The 16,113-nt window shown below is 39.1% G+C and overlaps 1 pseudogene; it reads right to left on the bottom strand.

Moving 5' to 3' along the window:
* Nucleotides 1–282: 282 nt before the first annotated feature.
* LOC142461089 (aspartate aminotransferase, mitochondrial pseudogene) lies at nt 283–1,052 on the bottom strand (annotated as a pseudogene).
* Nucleotides 1,053–16,113: the final 15,061 nt, after the last annotated feature.

Below are 16,113 nucleotides of genomic sequence, written 5' to 3'. Positions count from 1 at the left end.
CTCTTTCTCACACATATAAACTCATTGGGAGATACCCCAGATAACAGGGGGGACCAGTTAGGTGTTGGATCCAGGAAGCTCCAGCCTGCAGCCACGGTGCCTCTCCCCCAATTCACAACATGTTCTTTTCAGAGAAACACGTTCAATGGCTACATGTGAAGCACTGTGGTTCAGAGAAATCGCCTGCCCTCTACCATCCACCTGCTCGCAGGACCCCCATGGATTCCCACAGCAGCCAGGGCTGAAGAGGCAGGTCATCTCTGTTCCCTCTCACCGGGGAAATTACGTGGTGACCTCAGGAATGGAGTGGGCAAGGTAGCCCACTTGACTAGAAGTGACTCCAGACACAGAGATGTGGCCATCCTTTGTCATGTAAATGGAGACCTCCTTGGTCAGCCACTCCACCTGCTCCAGCTTCAACATGTCAATGGGGTCAGTGAAGGGCTGCCAGTGGTGGGAGGAGCCCTCCTCCTTGAGGTTGGAGACCAGCTGGTCGGCATGCTGATGATGCGGTTGGCTATGCCTTTGACTTTCTCCAACCTTTGTTTCCGCAGCTCAGAGCGATCAGGATAGTGGAGGCAATCCGGCTGTGAAGAGAGGTGTTGGAATACATGGGACGGGTCAAAATCCTCAACTGCAACTCCACCTTCTTGGCAGTATCAGCATCCGCGCAGCCCAGGGTGAAGACTCCCACACGCTCCCCTGACAATCCCATGTTCTTGGCATAAGCCTGTCAGAGGCACACACCAATGCCATGGTCGATAATGTTGCCCATGGCCCAGGCGTCCTTATGGCCATCTCCACTGGCAAAGCCTGGGTAGGCCAGGTCAAAGAATGCAAAAAGATTATTTTTCTTCACCACGGTGGCGACCTCCTTCCACTGCTCTGGGGAGGGGTCCACTGCCATGCGTGGGGTTGTGAGCACAGGCATCCATGGCACCTGCGAAGTCAAAACCACAAGTCTTGGGATCATAGGACAGATACCCATGAAACTGCATGCCAGTGTCCCTGAAGATGGGCGTGTAATTTCCCCAGGTGGGCTTGGGCAGAAATCATTTCAGCTGAACTTAAAGATTTGTTGTTTTCCTTTGTTGCTTTCTTTTGCTCTGTCTTGTTTTTGCGCATGCTATTATCTCCACAGGTCTGTCTAAATAAGATAGGCTAGATGAACTATCTGGAGGAGAAAACAACTGGACCAAAGGTTCCAGAGGGGGAGATGGGAGAGAGGGAGGAAAGGAAGTGGTGTTATCAAACCTAGGGACAAAGGAACAACAAGTGGTCCAAATCGGTGGCGAGGATGGTGTAGGAGGCCTGGTAGGGGGTGATCAAGGGTAATGTAACCAAGAGGAATTACTGAAACCCACATGAAGGCTGAGCATGAGAGTGGGACCTGAGGAAAGTAAAAGGAAATAGAAGAAAGAGCTAGGAGGCAAAGGGCACATATAAAGATCTAAATAAAGTCATGTACATGTGTAAATATATTTATATATGAGGATGGAGAAATAGATCTATGTACATATATTTACAGGTTTAGTATTAAGGTAGCAGATGGACATTGGGCCTCCACTCAAGTACTCCCTCAATGCAAGAATACTTTGTTATATTAAACTGGCATTCCATGATTCTCACCTTTCCGACAAAATTGCTGAAGACAAAGCAGGTGCATAAGCAAATGTGGTGAAGAAAGCTGATGTTGCCTGGCTATCAAAAGACATGGCATCTGGGGTATTAAAAACTTGAAGGTAAACAAGTGGCAATCTAGCTGAGAAGCAACAGACCCCACATGGAAGAAGCACACCAGTCTGTGTGATCACGGGGTGCCAAAGGGATCAGTTGTCAGTCATCAAAAAATCAAATTATTGTGAATGAGGGGGAATGCAGATTGGGAACCAAAGACCCAACTGTAGGCAACTGAATATTCCCTTACAGATGTTCTCAGGGGGGAGGAGGTGAGCCAGTCAGGGTGCAGTGTAGCAACAATGAAACATACAACGTTCCTTTAGTTTCTAAATGCTTCCTTCCCCCATCCCCACTATCATGATCCCAAATTACGCTTACAAATCTGGCTATACCAGCGGATGTACACTGGTACAGATAGGAACTTGAAACACAGGGAATCCAGGACAGATGGTCCCTTCAGGAGCAGTGGTAAGAGTGGGGTGATACTGGGATGGTGGAGGGAAGGTGGGTGACAAGGATCTACATGTAACCTTCTCCCTGGGGGATGGGCAACAGAAAAGTGGGTGAAGGGAGACATTGGATGGTGTAGGATATGAAAAAATAGTAATTTATAGATTATCAAGGGTTGATGAGGGACTGGGAGAGGGGAGACAGGGGGAAAATGAGGAGCTGATACCAAGGGCCCAAGCAGAAAACAAATGTTTTGTGTATGATGAGAGCAACAAATGTACAAATGTGCTTGACACAAGAGATGGTGGTTGTATGTTTGGCTTGTGATAAGAGTTGCATAAGCCTCTAATAAAATAATTTTAAAAAATCTTTGCAGGAAACTGGCTCTAATTCTGAAATATTTGGTTCAAGCTCTGATGCAAAATTTTCTCAACATTTTGCATCAAAATATGATTATGCTGAGTACTGATGCAGTTGAGTACCAGGGTTCAACTGTATAAACATAGACATATACCTATGTAAATATATTAATATATATTTATAGGGATATAGGTCTATGTACATATGTTCATATGTTAAGTGTTAAGGTAGCAGACAGAACTAGGACCTCTACTCAAGTTCTCCTTCAACGCAAAAACATTTTGTTCGAATAACCTGGCATTCTGTGATGCTCACCTTCCTGACATGATCACTTAAGACAAAATGGGTACATAAGCAAATGTGGTATAGAAAGTTGATGGTGCCTGGGATCTTAAAGGCTTGAAGTAAAACAAGCAGCCGTCTAGCAGGGAAGCAACAAAGCCCATATGGAAGAAGCCCACCAACCCATAGGATCACAAGCTGTCTATGGGATCAAGTATCAGGCATCAGAAGACCCAAAACAAATAACCTTTTTGATTTGAACGAAGGGGTTTGGAAGGGAGACCCAAAACCCATCTGTAGACAATTGGATATCCCCTCACAGAATAGTCATAAGGAAGAGATGAGCCAGCAAAGGTGCAGTATATCTCTGATGAAACACACAATATTTCTCTAGTTCTTTAATGCTTCCCTCCCCCCACTATCATGACCCCGGTTCTGTCTTACAAATCTGGCTTTACTAGAGCATGTGCACTGGTACAGATAGGAACTCTCAACACACAGAATCCTGGATAAACTCCTCAAGACCAATAATAAGAATGAATAACATGAAGGTAGGAGGAAGGAAGGTGGGGGCAAAGGGGGAGAAAGGGGAAACCAATCACAATGATAAAAGGACAAGCCCCCCTCTCAGAGGGACGAACAAACAGAAACATGGGTGAAGGAAGACAGCAAATGGTGTAAAATATGAAAATAAAAATAATTTATAAATTATCAAGAGTTCATGAGGGTGGGAGGGGGCAGGGGAAAAAGAGGAACTGATACCAAGGGCTCAAGTAGAAAGAAATGTTTTGAAAATGATGATGGCAACATATGTACAAATGTTCTTGATACAATTGATGTATGGATTATTATAAGAGCTGTAAGAGCCCCCAATATGATGATATATTAAAATAAAAAATAATTTTAAAATAAAAAATAATTTTACATGAGTCTGAAGAGAGACTTATGGACAAGATTGGATTTATGGAATCAAATTGGACTGAACTGGGATGGGTTCTTGTTATATGATTACTTCATGATATAAAGTATATTTATTACACATATATGAATATCATTGGATTTGTTTTTCTAGTCACCCCAGCCTAACTCAGACTGTAAGAAAAATAACACAGAGCACTACATAATTAAAATATATTAATAAGAATTTGAGTGAGATGTTTCAATTTATAAATAGATAAGCTATTGTAAACTTAGTTCATTTAAGTTTTTACGAAGTCTCAATATCATTAAGTAGCACGTATAGTGGCTTAGTTATCTAGTTCTGCTATAACAGAACGACTTCCAGTAGACGTTTTTAACAAACAAAATGTATTCCCTTACAGTTCAGAGTAAATGTAGTCTGAATTCAGGAAGTCATCCTTAGTGGCAGACTTTCACTTTCTGTTGTCTCTTTTCTCTATCTGTGGACCAGGTGTTTCGTGGGGATCTTCATGTGTCTTAGCATCAGTATTTGCCAACGTCTGCAAGGGTCTCAGCACGAGGACCTTGGGTCCAAATTACATGCTTCTGTCTTTTCTTTTTTGGTGATGCAGAAGTCTCCCTTCTTTGCTCGCTTACCTCTACTATGATCTCTTATAGAAGAAAAGGTTATGTAGACCAGATACTAGAAAAATTTCTCTTTTATCTTTAGGATCTGTGTTTTGACCTAAGTAAGAGTATTGCCTTTGATCTTACAGTTAAGTCACAGACCACATCATGTGCATGATTAGATCATTACATAACTGCCAAATTATGTCATTGCATAATTGCCAAACAACAGAATAATAGCCTAGCCACATGGACCGAATTCAACTTATGATACTAGAAAATCTGGTGGAAAAATGATTAAGCCTTAGCCTGCTAACCATAAGGTCAGCAGTTTGAAACTACTATCTGTTCTGTGGACCAAAGACCAGGCACTCTACTCGTGTAAAGAGTTACAGTTCTCGGGAGCCCACAGGGACAGTTTTACTCTGTTCTATAGGGTGACCGGGAGCCAAAATTGACCCCACAGAAGTGTTTAGTTTGATTTTGAAATAAAAAATCATCTCCAACAACAAACAATATTTAAAAATGCACTCTTGTGTTCATTGATTCACTTAATAAAAGAAAATTAATATCAAATAATGGCATATAAAAATATTTAGCTCAGTTGATATATAGAACTTTAAAAATTCTGTTCAACAGAAAAATTTGGGAATGATAAGTGAAAACACAACTTTTTAAAGACAGAACATTTTCCTCAGTAATATTGAATAAATAATTTTTGGTCCTTCTTTTCAAACTCAGACCTGAAACTATTTTAAGCACTCATGTGCACAAAGAAAATGTTGTAAACAAGTGCACTCTTAGTTCTCTTGTGTCCTAGTTGAAAAGAACGCTAATGGTTTGACTGTCCAGGGTTTTTAATTACAACCTTCAGCTGTCAGTTTGATGTCTAGGGACTTGATTGGGACAGATTTAGACCTGGATTGACTGACTCTACTATATTCAAAGAATGACTTCAAACTGAAAGTTGCATTTGAATCTACGTCATCTGAATATTGCACATAATTTATTTCAGCAGAAATTGTTTTAGCATTGTCATAGTTATTTCTGTGCTTACAACATTCAGCTTGAGCTAAATTTGCTACTCGTACCATCATTGGCCCTTGTGAAAACTGTGTGTCTGAAAAACCTCATGTTTCAGAGGAAGTCAAAGAGATAAGATGCAAACTGCCTTATCACGGTAATCCAAAACAGGTATATACATTACTTAACAGCTTTCTTCAAAAGGAGAGAAACAAATTTTGCACCCACCCCCCAAAACACACACACACACACTCATAAATGCATACACATATGTATAATGAGAAGATAGGACCAATTTGTACATTGAAATATAATTTCATCAATATTCAAGTGACTCAATTATTATTTACCCTAATGTTATGAGGTTGTTTTTGTTGACGGCAGTCTTAACTGCATGATGAAAACCTGAATGCTGGCAAAAAGAAGGCATTATGAAGAACGTGTCCATGTGCAGTCCCTGCAAATGGATCAAGGCTCGAGTGGATCTCATTCAATCATAGTTGAGAGGTGTGAATAGCGCTGTTATCAGACAGAGAGCATTTTAATCTGATCGTGACAGACATAGTAGGTCAAAATGGAGTCGCATATCATTTGATTGTCCTGTGACCTATTTTAAAGCTGTTTCAGTTTTTGTTTTTTTTAAAGGGAAGGGGAAATATACATCGATTAAGCCCCTGGTGAATGCTCTCTGACTCGGGGTGTGACTATCTTTTCTATCGTGGAGAATACATTGGAAAGTGAATTGTGACGGGTGCAATTTGATTAAAATTAAGTACCCTACTATTTAATAGGCCTTATAATCCATTAAAATGTATTCTACCTTTCAATAGTTTCTGTTTTCTTTAATTGAGTTTCTTATCTGTCTTACTTTGTTAATCCTGTGAGCGTTTGTTTGTTTTGTATTACTTATCTGTGAAGTAAATCCAGAATAGGTAAGTCTATGGAGACAGCATTTGAATGAATTGCTCCTGGAGCATGTCAGGATAGATTGGGGGGAAATGGGGAGCAAATAACAGTAAGTAGAAGAATGAAGAAGATGTTCTAAAACTGATTGTGGTGATGACTGTACAACTCTTTTTGATGTGATTGAAATATTGAATCTTATGATATGTGAATTATATACCAATAAAACTGCTGAAAAATACCCTTTTTGAAAAAAGGAGCTCACTACTATATATGTATATAGTAGTGTATCTTAAGGGTTTATCCCAAATTGGAAAAATTTTAGTTATTTTTATCTAACCAGATTTGGTTTAAAAAGAGACATCATTATGATTTGACTTCATAATAATTTAAAGTTTTTAATATCATCATCGTTTTTGAACTTCAAAACAGAACACTACACAACTCCTTTTTATATGTTTAAACTATTGAATTAAATGATATGTGAATTATATGTCAGCTAAAATGTTTTAAATAGTCTTAAAAACTAGCCAAATTATTTTCAGTGATATGTGGCAAGGATTTTATTATGAAACTAATTAATATTCTAATTGAGTGTTATTGAGGTGGAATGGATTAATGCGGATTACAAGGCATTGCTATTATTGGTGACTTCCTCTGGGCCCCGGGGATACCATCCCCCTCTTATTATCTTCATAGTTCCATCCATCCTGCTCTCGCTGTGCACATAGCAGGGGAAGACGAGCGAACACACCAAGCCAAGACCCACCAACAAAGCCATTCAAAACGGATAGATCTTTAGACCTACCAGAAAGCATGAACTATTGAAAGTTTAGAAAACAATTCATATCGGGGCTGCGAGGAGATCATATTACAAAGCACTACGCTCCAGCCCAAGGACAGTTGCTAAAGCCTTTCACGACACTCACCATCTGAAGTTCGCGTCCTGGTTGTTGCCAGGCAATTTGTATTGGGGATTCACAGGGGGTTCATCCCACGGAGTGACCATTTATGTGGATTTTTTTTTTAAATCATTTTATTGGGGGCTCATACAACTCATCATAATCCATCCATCCATCAATTGTGTAAAGCACATCTGTACATTCTTTATCCTCATCATTCTCAAAACATTTGCTCTCCACTTAAGCCCCTGGCATCAGGTCCTCATTTTTCCCCTCCCTCCCTGCTCCCTCCTCCCTCATGAGTAGTTGATAATTTATAAATTATTATTTTGTCATACCTTGCTCTGTCCCACATCTCCCTTCACCCACTTTTCTGTTGTCTGTCCCAGGGAGGAGGTCACATGTAGATCCTTGAAATCGATTCATATAGTCATATCTGATGGTTATGCATAACTGGGGCCGTAAGAGCAAAGTTGCTGTGTAGTCAGCGCGCACAGTAGCAACATCTGGAAACAAACCAGCACTTGTTTGGCTCACAGTCTCCAGACATCAGCTCACTAGCAGATTTCCTCAAGCCTGCTTAAAAAGTAATTTACAAAAATAGTGCTGCTTATCTTCTAAGTAAGGAGTAGTGTGCGGTGAAGCGTCCTTCTTATGTTTGGACAAATGTATCTTGGTTACAATATCATCTTGGCACTATTTCCCCCCTGGATAGAATACAACATACAAAAAGAAACCTTCACATTTGCAGTAAGTGACTTTTGCAGAAAGGTTCCTAAGCAATTCAATAGGAATCAAGAGGCAGTTGTGGGGACAGAACAAAGGAATACTGCATGGTTTAAAATCCGGAAAGGTGTGCGCCAGGTGTGTATCCTCTTATCAGACTTATTCAATCTGTATGTAGCACAAATCATCAGAGAAGCTGGGCGATATGAAGAAGAAGGAGGCAGCATCAAACTTTTGCTCAGCTATTTTATGCAGTTTCTTCCATTTGCTTTAGCTCATTTACATTCCAGAGTTAGTTTCATAATCTCTTCTTTTTTTTTTTTTTTTCATTTAAAAGTTTTTTAAAAGCAAAATAAAACCAAAAGATCTTTTCAAAACAAAACAAAGCAAAACCACCCCTACCCAAGGGCATCATCCTCTGTGGACTCTGTCCACTTGACATAGGCAGTTCTTGTGTGGAGTGGCTGATAAGATGTCACCCTATTCTTGCTCAACGGTCTTTTTTACCACGCAGGCTTCTCAATGTTCTTTTTTGGAAATTTTCAGTTCTTTGGAAATCATCCAAAATTTCCTGTAATCAGTATATTAAGGATTTGGGCACACATACCACTCTTTTTCCCAGGTTCTGACTGTAGTGTTTGCTGTATTGGGATCACACCGATTGGTGTTCTTCCGAGTGAACTTAGCTGACTCTTGGCATAGACGGTTGCTTGCTTTGAGACAAGCATTTTAGAACCCACACATTTTTATTCATCATAATCAGGCACCTTTTAGTTTTTCACCACACTTTTCAATGGCACCCCGTCTTTACTGATCTTTTGATAGGGCGAGTACTAGGAAAGGCGTAGTAAATAACTAATTGTGCTTATATGAAGGCTGTGATCAAGTGATTGGGTAGCTGTTTTTAAAGTGATTTCAATTCCTGTTCTTTCTCTACTCAAAATGGCAATGTATAGGAATGCGAATTTCCTATGGGCTGGTCAACAGAGGTAATAATAATCCAATATTTATTGCTACTTTTACCTTTTTTAGAAATATGTGTATCTTTCTTTTCTAAGTATATACATCAATATTATATTTGAATAAAATACCAAAACCTTTCTCTCTCCAGCGGTTGTGTGATTCTGCATCTGTAAGTTGTTTAAGGGAACAGGGAGTAAAGGAAAAGGAGAGTGATAAAGAACAATTCTCTCTCTCTCTCTCTCTCTCTCTCTCTCTCTCTCTCTCTCTCTCTCTCTCTCTCTCTCTCTCGCTCTCCAATAAATCTTGCTGCTGACCCAGTCTCACTACCCACCACTAGGTTGTCCAAGGCAGCACCATTTCTTCCCAAATCACTTCCTTGCCTCTGAACTGTCCTCCTGGCTTCTTCTACTTCAATGCAGCCACAGTTGACCTTTTTCAATGTAAATTTTATCTCTCTCACATTTCCCTACCCATCACATTAAGAATAAAATGAGAATGCCGCACCACAGCAAGGGAAAAAAATTTTAAGAAACAATTCTATGCTAGCAATTCAGAGCTGATAAGCCCCTATCTGACTGCAACTCTCTTTGGGTAGTTCTGTGGAAGAACATGCGTGTGCTTTGTGCTGTGAAGTATCAATCCTTTATACAGAAGATCATATGGGAGAAGATTGTAGGCATTTCTATCCAGGATGTAAAGACAGAGGACACCTATAGAAGTTTTGCCTCCCACCTGGACTGTTTCTGATCCAGGAAAGACCACATCTGAATAAAAACAAGCAAATGAAATTACAAGGGCAACTCTACCGTGATAAACCGCTATCAGGGTGTAACTAAACAGCTTTCAGTATTACCAACACCAGACATGTGTGTGTCAGGCCGTGTGGTATAACACCCGTAATGGTTGGCCCTGATGACTACTGGTTACTTGTTGCGCAGCTAACTTCAAGATAAGTAGCTTGAAACCACAATCTGCTCCCAGGAAGAAAGACACAACTTTCTACTCCTGTAAAGAGCTGACATACCCAAAACCCACCAGGAAGTTCTACCCTATCCTCTACCATTGCTGTGTGCTGGCTTTGACCCGATAGCTGGAATCTGGAGAATTTGACTGGTTGAACCAGTTCTGGGAGCTAGGTCTTTGGGATCTAGAAAGAGCCTTTAGGTAACTTACAGGTGCACCAAAATTGGTAAGTTTAAAAAATTAACTGTGCATTAGGCACTTTATTTCCATGGTATTGAGTATAAATTATCAATTGAAGTTCATTGAGTAATATAAGAATAACTGTCAGATAATGAATCCCTCTGAGGTATAAATTGTTAATACAATATGCTTCTAATCTATAAATGGTACCCAAAAGATAGCCCTGATATATTGAAATGTCATTAAAAATCCTTTTAAAAGAGAGAGGAACAAACCTTATAGCTCACTGTTCATATCTGACATACATGAGGTCACATGCATCTAAATCAAATCAACAGTAATTGGTGTTATATTTTTGGCAATGTTGACAGAATGCTGTTGCTGTTTTTAAGTGTCCTCAAGTCAATTCGGGATCACATTGACTGTGACTCTGTACAACAGAACAGCACCAGCAAACACTGCATAGTCCTGCACCCCCCGCACCATGGTTATGTTTGAGGAGGTGATTTCAGCCACAGGTCGATCCATCCCATCGAAAACAGAGAGGTCTATTTTCACTAATGTAGAAACGTTGCCTGATTTTCAGTTCTTTTAAGTTTTTGTGTATTTACCAACAAGCTAATACAAAATGTTTCTAATCCAAAACAAAAGAAATAAAGCATTAAATCCAATCTCTCTATCACATTCACATGCATACAAAGACACAGACTCCCTTAAATTACTTTCTCCTTCAAAGATTATAGAATACTATCTACATAATGAATTCATGTTTAGTGAATGCTGGCAATAAATATGACTTTCTATCTAGAAAATATTTATTGATCACCTGTGTTTGCATAGTAGGTGATATTCTAGAACAGTGGCTAAAGAAAATGTTAAATTAACAATGAAAAGACAAACCATCCCAATAAAATATTCATGGAAGACATGAACACATACATTATCAAAGAAGATATTTAGGCAACCAATACACACCTGACGAAGTGTTCATGATCATTGGACATTGTAGATGCGAATCAAGACAACAATGAGACATCATCTCACTTAGCAACAATGATAACCCATTTTAATAATTCAAAAAACAACAAATGTTGCTGAAGGTGTGGGGAGATTAGAACGGTCACAAACAACCAGTGGGACTGTAATCTAATGGAACTACGGTGGAAAACAGTTTGATACTTCCTTAAAAGGAAAATACCTTTTGATCCAGCAAGCCAACTGTTAGGTTTAGATCCTCAGGAAATAAGGGCAACGGCATGCATCCATAGGTACATACGCTGAGGAAATGGCACAGGGGTCACAGCTTACTTCCTCTGGTGGCACCAGGGGGAAAGAGAATCCAGTACCACACCGGCCCAAGGATGTTTCTTCTGAGGCAGTGGTCATGTATGTATCTACCATCCCACTCCATTTACCTTGTTCTGACACCAACCAACCTTCACTCTCATGATACTTGGTTTTACTTTTGGATTTGACCATCCAGCACAATGGCCAGTGAGAACTCACAGAAAATACTTCACTTCTGCAGCAAAGGTTCTCAGATGTCTGTGCTCCTGTACCTGGTATTGGAAATACAGGTATCTTACTTTAGAGCAATAGAGCCAGCTTACTCACTTCAAGGCAGAGGAAGACATTACACTGGCAAGGAGACCAAGGCAGTGCAAAGCAGCCTTTGTGGTATCCTGCTTAAAACCAAAGAAAAGATACGCCTTTTGGAATTTACACATTTGAAGAGTCACATATAGATGTCTTACATTAACTCAGATTTCAGGGTAACCACAGAGAATAACTGTTGACTATGAACAAACAAACAAAACAATAATGTTACTTAAGTCTTAGGTCAATCCCAGACTGTCTTTGACAACTAACTAGATAGCAGGCTATAGCTTTTCAAGTTACTTATGTCAGAGGAGACTCTCAGCCTTTTCTGGCCATTTTAAGTGACATCCACATCCCACTTTTTAGCTTTTAAGCAATGTAGCAAACCATAAAAGTGTCATAGAAACTGCATTAAGTAAAATACCGAGTTTTCAAGTGGGGTGAGAATGGGAGGGAGTTCTAACTACATTAAGTAAAACCACTTGTATCACCGGGCTTTGTATGCTTAGTGAACCTGAAGGGTATCCAATAGATTAGGAAAATTGGTCATTTCCTGAGTTTGAGTCCTGTACTCCCTATTTGTATGCTCTTCATCCATGACTTGTTGGGAGCTACGAAGACTATGAATAGAAACGATACACTGAGTAATTTCATTTCATTACACACAAGCATGCTAATCGCAGTATTATACACAAGAGTAAAAAATGGGAAGGGCGTAAGTGTACATCAATCAATGAATACACAAGCAAACTATAGTACGTATATTATATGTTGGAATATTGTATAATGTTAGCATGCAAAAGAAAATTGTCAAAACACCTCATAATTTGGAAGAAAATAGATGATAATAAGCTCAGTGAAATAAGTCAATCATAAAAGGACAAATATTGTGTAAAATCACTCTTATCAAAAATCAAGGAAAGGTTTATATAGAGGAATAAACATTCTTTGATTGTTACCAAAGACTGGGGAGAGTGGGGAGAGGAAACTTTCTAACTCAATAATGAATTCATGTTAAGTCCATGAAGAGAAAGTCAATATACAATAAAAGGATATTCAGCACAATGTCACTAAGGCAAAGGAAGACACTAAGAGGTGCACAAGAATTACAGGCAACAAAGGTAAATATTATTGTATACAGAATCCTATAGTAACCAACAATAATCTATGAGCGAATACATAAAACGATCCCCAAGACTAACAGGACTGAGACTACAAACTTCACCAGACATAGGTTTGATAGAGAGTCTTCCGACATCCATATTTGTATACAATCTAAATATGCCCATGTGTGCAACAGAACACAGAGAAAGCAAGTATAAGAAACGCTCATCATTTCCAAACACATCGGTGGAGTGAGTCCTTGTTTTTGGAGGCTTCGGATTACCGTTTCAGAAACAGCGAAGTTAACCGATATATTATAGTTCACAAAGGCAATACCCGTCTCTTACTCAGGTGACTAGTGAATGAGCAAGCTAGCAAGCAGCCATCGCTTCTGTTACTATTGGTATCTCCTCATCCAGAGAAGAACGAAAATAATAAAAGACTAAAGGAAACAACTCGTCAAAGGAAAATATGGGTGACAGAAATCAGAGCTTCAACTTTCCTGAACTGGATAGTGCCAGGCTATCACGGCTGACACCTTTAGTCAAGACCGCAGAAGGTCCTAGACAGAATGAAAGCAAAAAAATGTGAATTAGAACCCAAAATCTTAGCACTAACCAGTCTTACTGGGTTGATAGAAACTGGTAGAAGCACTCTTATTAGGGCCCTTAAATAACCTGCTAAATGTGGAAGTGAACTGACCTTGGATGTCACCTTGACGCCAAATAACAGACAGAGCTATGAAATGGACAATGACCATTTTGAGGAATGCACTACTCCAAATACTCACTCACACAAACCCAAAAGGGCAGCATTTGTCCCATAACAAAGGTGATAAGGAGCAGAAAGAAGGACTAAGGTAAATGAGCAACCAATGAAGAAACAGGAAGGCGGCTATTGCATTGAAGAATTTACAGCTAATCTAATGAAACGAAATGCATGTTGATTGTAGAATGGAGAACTAATTTACGCTATAAACATTCACCTAAAACACCACAATCATTTTAACAAAAGAAAACATTCGTACATTTCTGAAAGGCAAACTCCATGTCCCAGTGCATTTATATCTTGAGGAGTTGCAGTGAAATAAAATTACTTTGTATGACTCTTCTTTCCCTAGTCTTTATGATGCTCACCAAGTGACCAGGTGAGAGCATGAAAATAACTTGTAGAAGACTCCAAGTTACAGATTTGTCCGTCTTGTTATTTCACTGGGTATGAGAACCCCGGAACCATCAGGGGACAGGCTCCCGCAAAGCGGGTACGAGATCCTAGTGGTAACAGTAGCAGAAGCACCAGAAGCCACGGTGTCAACATCTGGAGGTGGAACTGTGGACTTTGCCACCCCACAATACAATTTAAGTTTAGCATCTTGGGGCAGGAGGCCGGCTTAAATAGTGAGTTGTCCTTTGGGAATTCATTAATCAGTGTTAAAGGAGCTTTGGATCACTGGCCCAAAGAGGGCAGATACCACAGGGACACGTGGCTGGGAAATTGAGGATCAGACAAGATAAGCCTGCTGGCAGCGCTGAGAAGAAGCCATGCTGTGGAACAGAGAACTGTTTCCTTATTTTTCTCTGATCTTGACGTGTTTTGACCTGTTCACTTTTCTAATAAACCCTAATTTTTAAGTGTTGTCTGTGAGTTCTGTTAGAGCAAATTATCAAACTCAGCTAAGAAGGGAGGGACTAATTAAAAACCCAAACCAAACGTACTGTCATTGAGTCAATACTGACTCATAGTGATGCACTGTGGGTTTCCCAGATTGCTACTGGTCATGAGAGTAGAAAACCCAGGAGAAGCAGAATCGAATTCATATGAACAAGTTTAGAGAATCAACCAGATGATGGCATTTGTAGGAAATGGTGGCTTGCGTTTTGTATGACAGATAGTTTAATGTGATTTGGAAAGGTGCAACCATATCATTGCCAAGGATTTGGGGGCCCTGGAAACCATTGCCTATGACACCAAGGGAGCATTATATAAGCAAATGGCTCTGAGGAGACACGTGTGTAAATCTATTAAGAATATTACATTATCTCTCACTTGCAGGTAAAGTGTGGTGTTCAGTGTCTCTTCAACAATGTGTCCCAGTGCTCTCTGCTAAGCCATGTTTAAAACCATTAAAATATTCCTGAACAGCTATCTGTTAGAGCATTTATATTTTCAATGACAATCTTGCCTCAAATGAGCCCTACTGGTCTCATCTTCACCTGATGTGGCTGCTGGCCTAGTTCCTAGGCTTCAAGAGTCATTTCTTTCCGGCTTAATTAAAAAGCTCTCGCCTTGTTTTTGGCAAGCTACCACAGAACACATCAAATCTTTGTATGAGTAGTTCATAGTTGAGTTATCATAAGGAATAACGAGTATATGTAGATAACTGGGGTTTAGATTTAGGGAGATTTAGAAATCTTAACCTCTGGCAAGTATTAGGTTGATTGATTTACAGGTATTTCTTGAGCAATAGCTTGAGAAATATTACTTTTTAGGGAGACACTAAACTAGCTGCTAATTCTGTAATATTGCAAAGATATTTATTTTTAGTGGGTTTTCAATTGAATATTTAGGAGATGCTTGACTGTATAAGATTCCAACAACAATATATGATAGATGGCTCTTCTGATGAAATTTATAATCTAAATAAAAACAAAACAAAAGAAACTATACTAAATAGACAATTGTCTTACAATATTAAAGGTCAAATGGTCACACCACTACCTTTATTTTTGATATTTTGGGGATGATATTGATGCAAACCTTTTTATTTTCTTTTGTAATGATTGTGTGAGTCTCAGTCTATATTCTTACTTTGTCTCTAAATCTAGTTAAGCTTAAGTGCATCGCATGGGGAGCAATATGAAATGCTAAAACCTTAAATAATTTGCTACATGAGATCCAGGTTGTTTTATCCTGCCCCTATGGGCAGTTCCAATATGGGATGTCTGGATACTATTACTGAACTATTACATACTTGGCATTGCAGATAGTATTTTATAATCTGTATATGCAGATAGTGCTTCACAGATGTAAATTGTGTAACATAATGTTCTCGCAAGCAGTCATTTCAATAACATGGCAATAAAAATATCAACTATTTTTATGGCAAATGAACTTTATATTGTCTAGAGAACTATGGATAAATTATAAGAGTGCTTTGATTACATGTTTATTTTTCTATTGCATGAAATAGACATAAATTTACAAAAATTGTGTGGGTAATTTAAGAGTCCATAAGTAGTCATTTCAATAGCATGACCTCAAAATATCAAGACTTCTTTCTGAAGATGATCTTTATATTGTCAAGAGAAACAGGGATAGATTATTAGAGTTCTTTGATTTCAAAGTTTATTTTTCTATTGGCATTGAATTTAATAGATACAAAACAATAAAATGTAAGTCTAATTTGGCCCAGACATATAGAAAGAATCTATGTTTCAATAAAGAAAAGTAG

This window comes from Tenrec ecaudatus, chromosome 11, assembly GCF_050624435.1.
Source record: "Tenrec ecaudatus isolate mTenEca1 chromosome 11, mTenEca1.hap1, whole genome shotgun sequence".
Classification (NCBI taxonomy): domain Eukaryota; kingdom Metazoa; phylum Chordata; class Mammalia; order Afrosoricida; family Tenrecidae; genus Tenrec; species Tenrec ecaudatus.
This window is presented reverse-complemented; position numbering and strand designations above follow the sequence as displayed.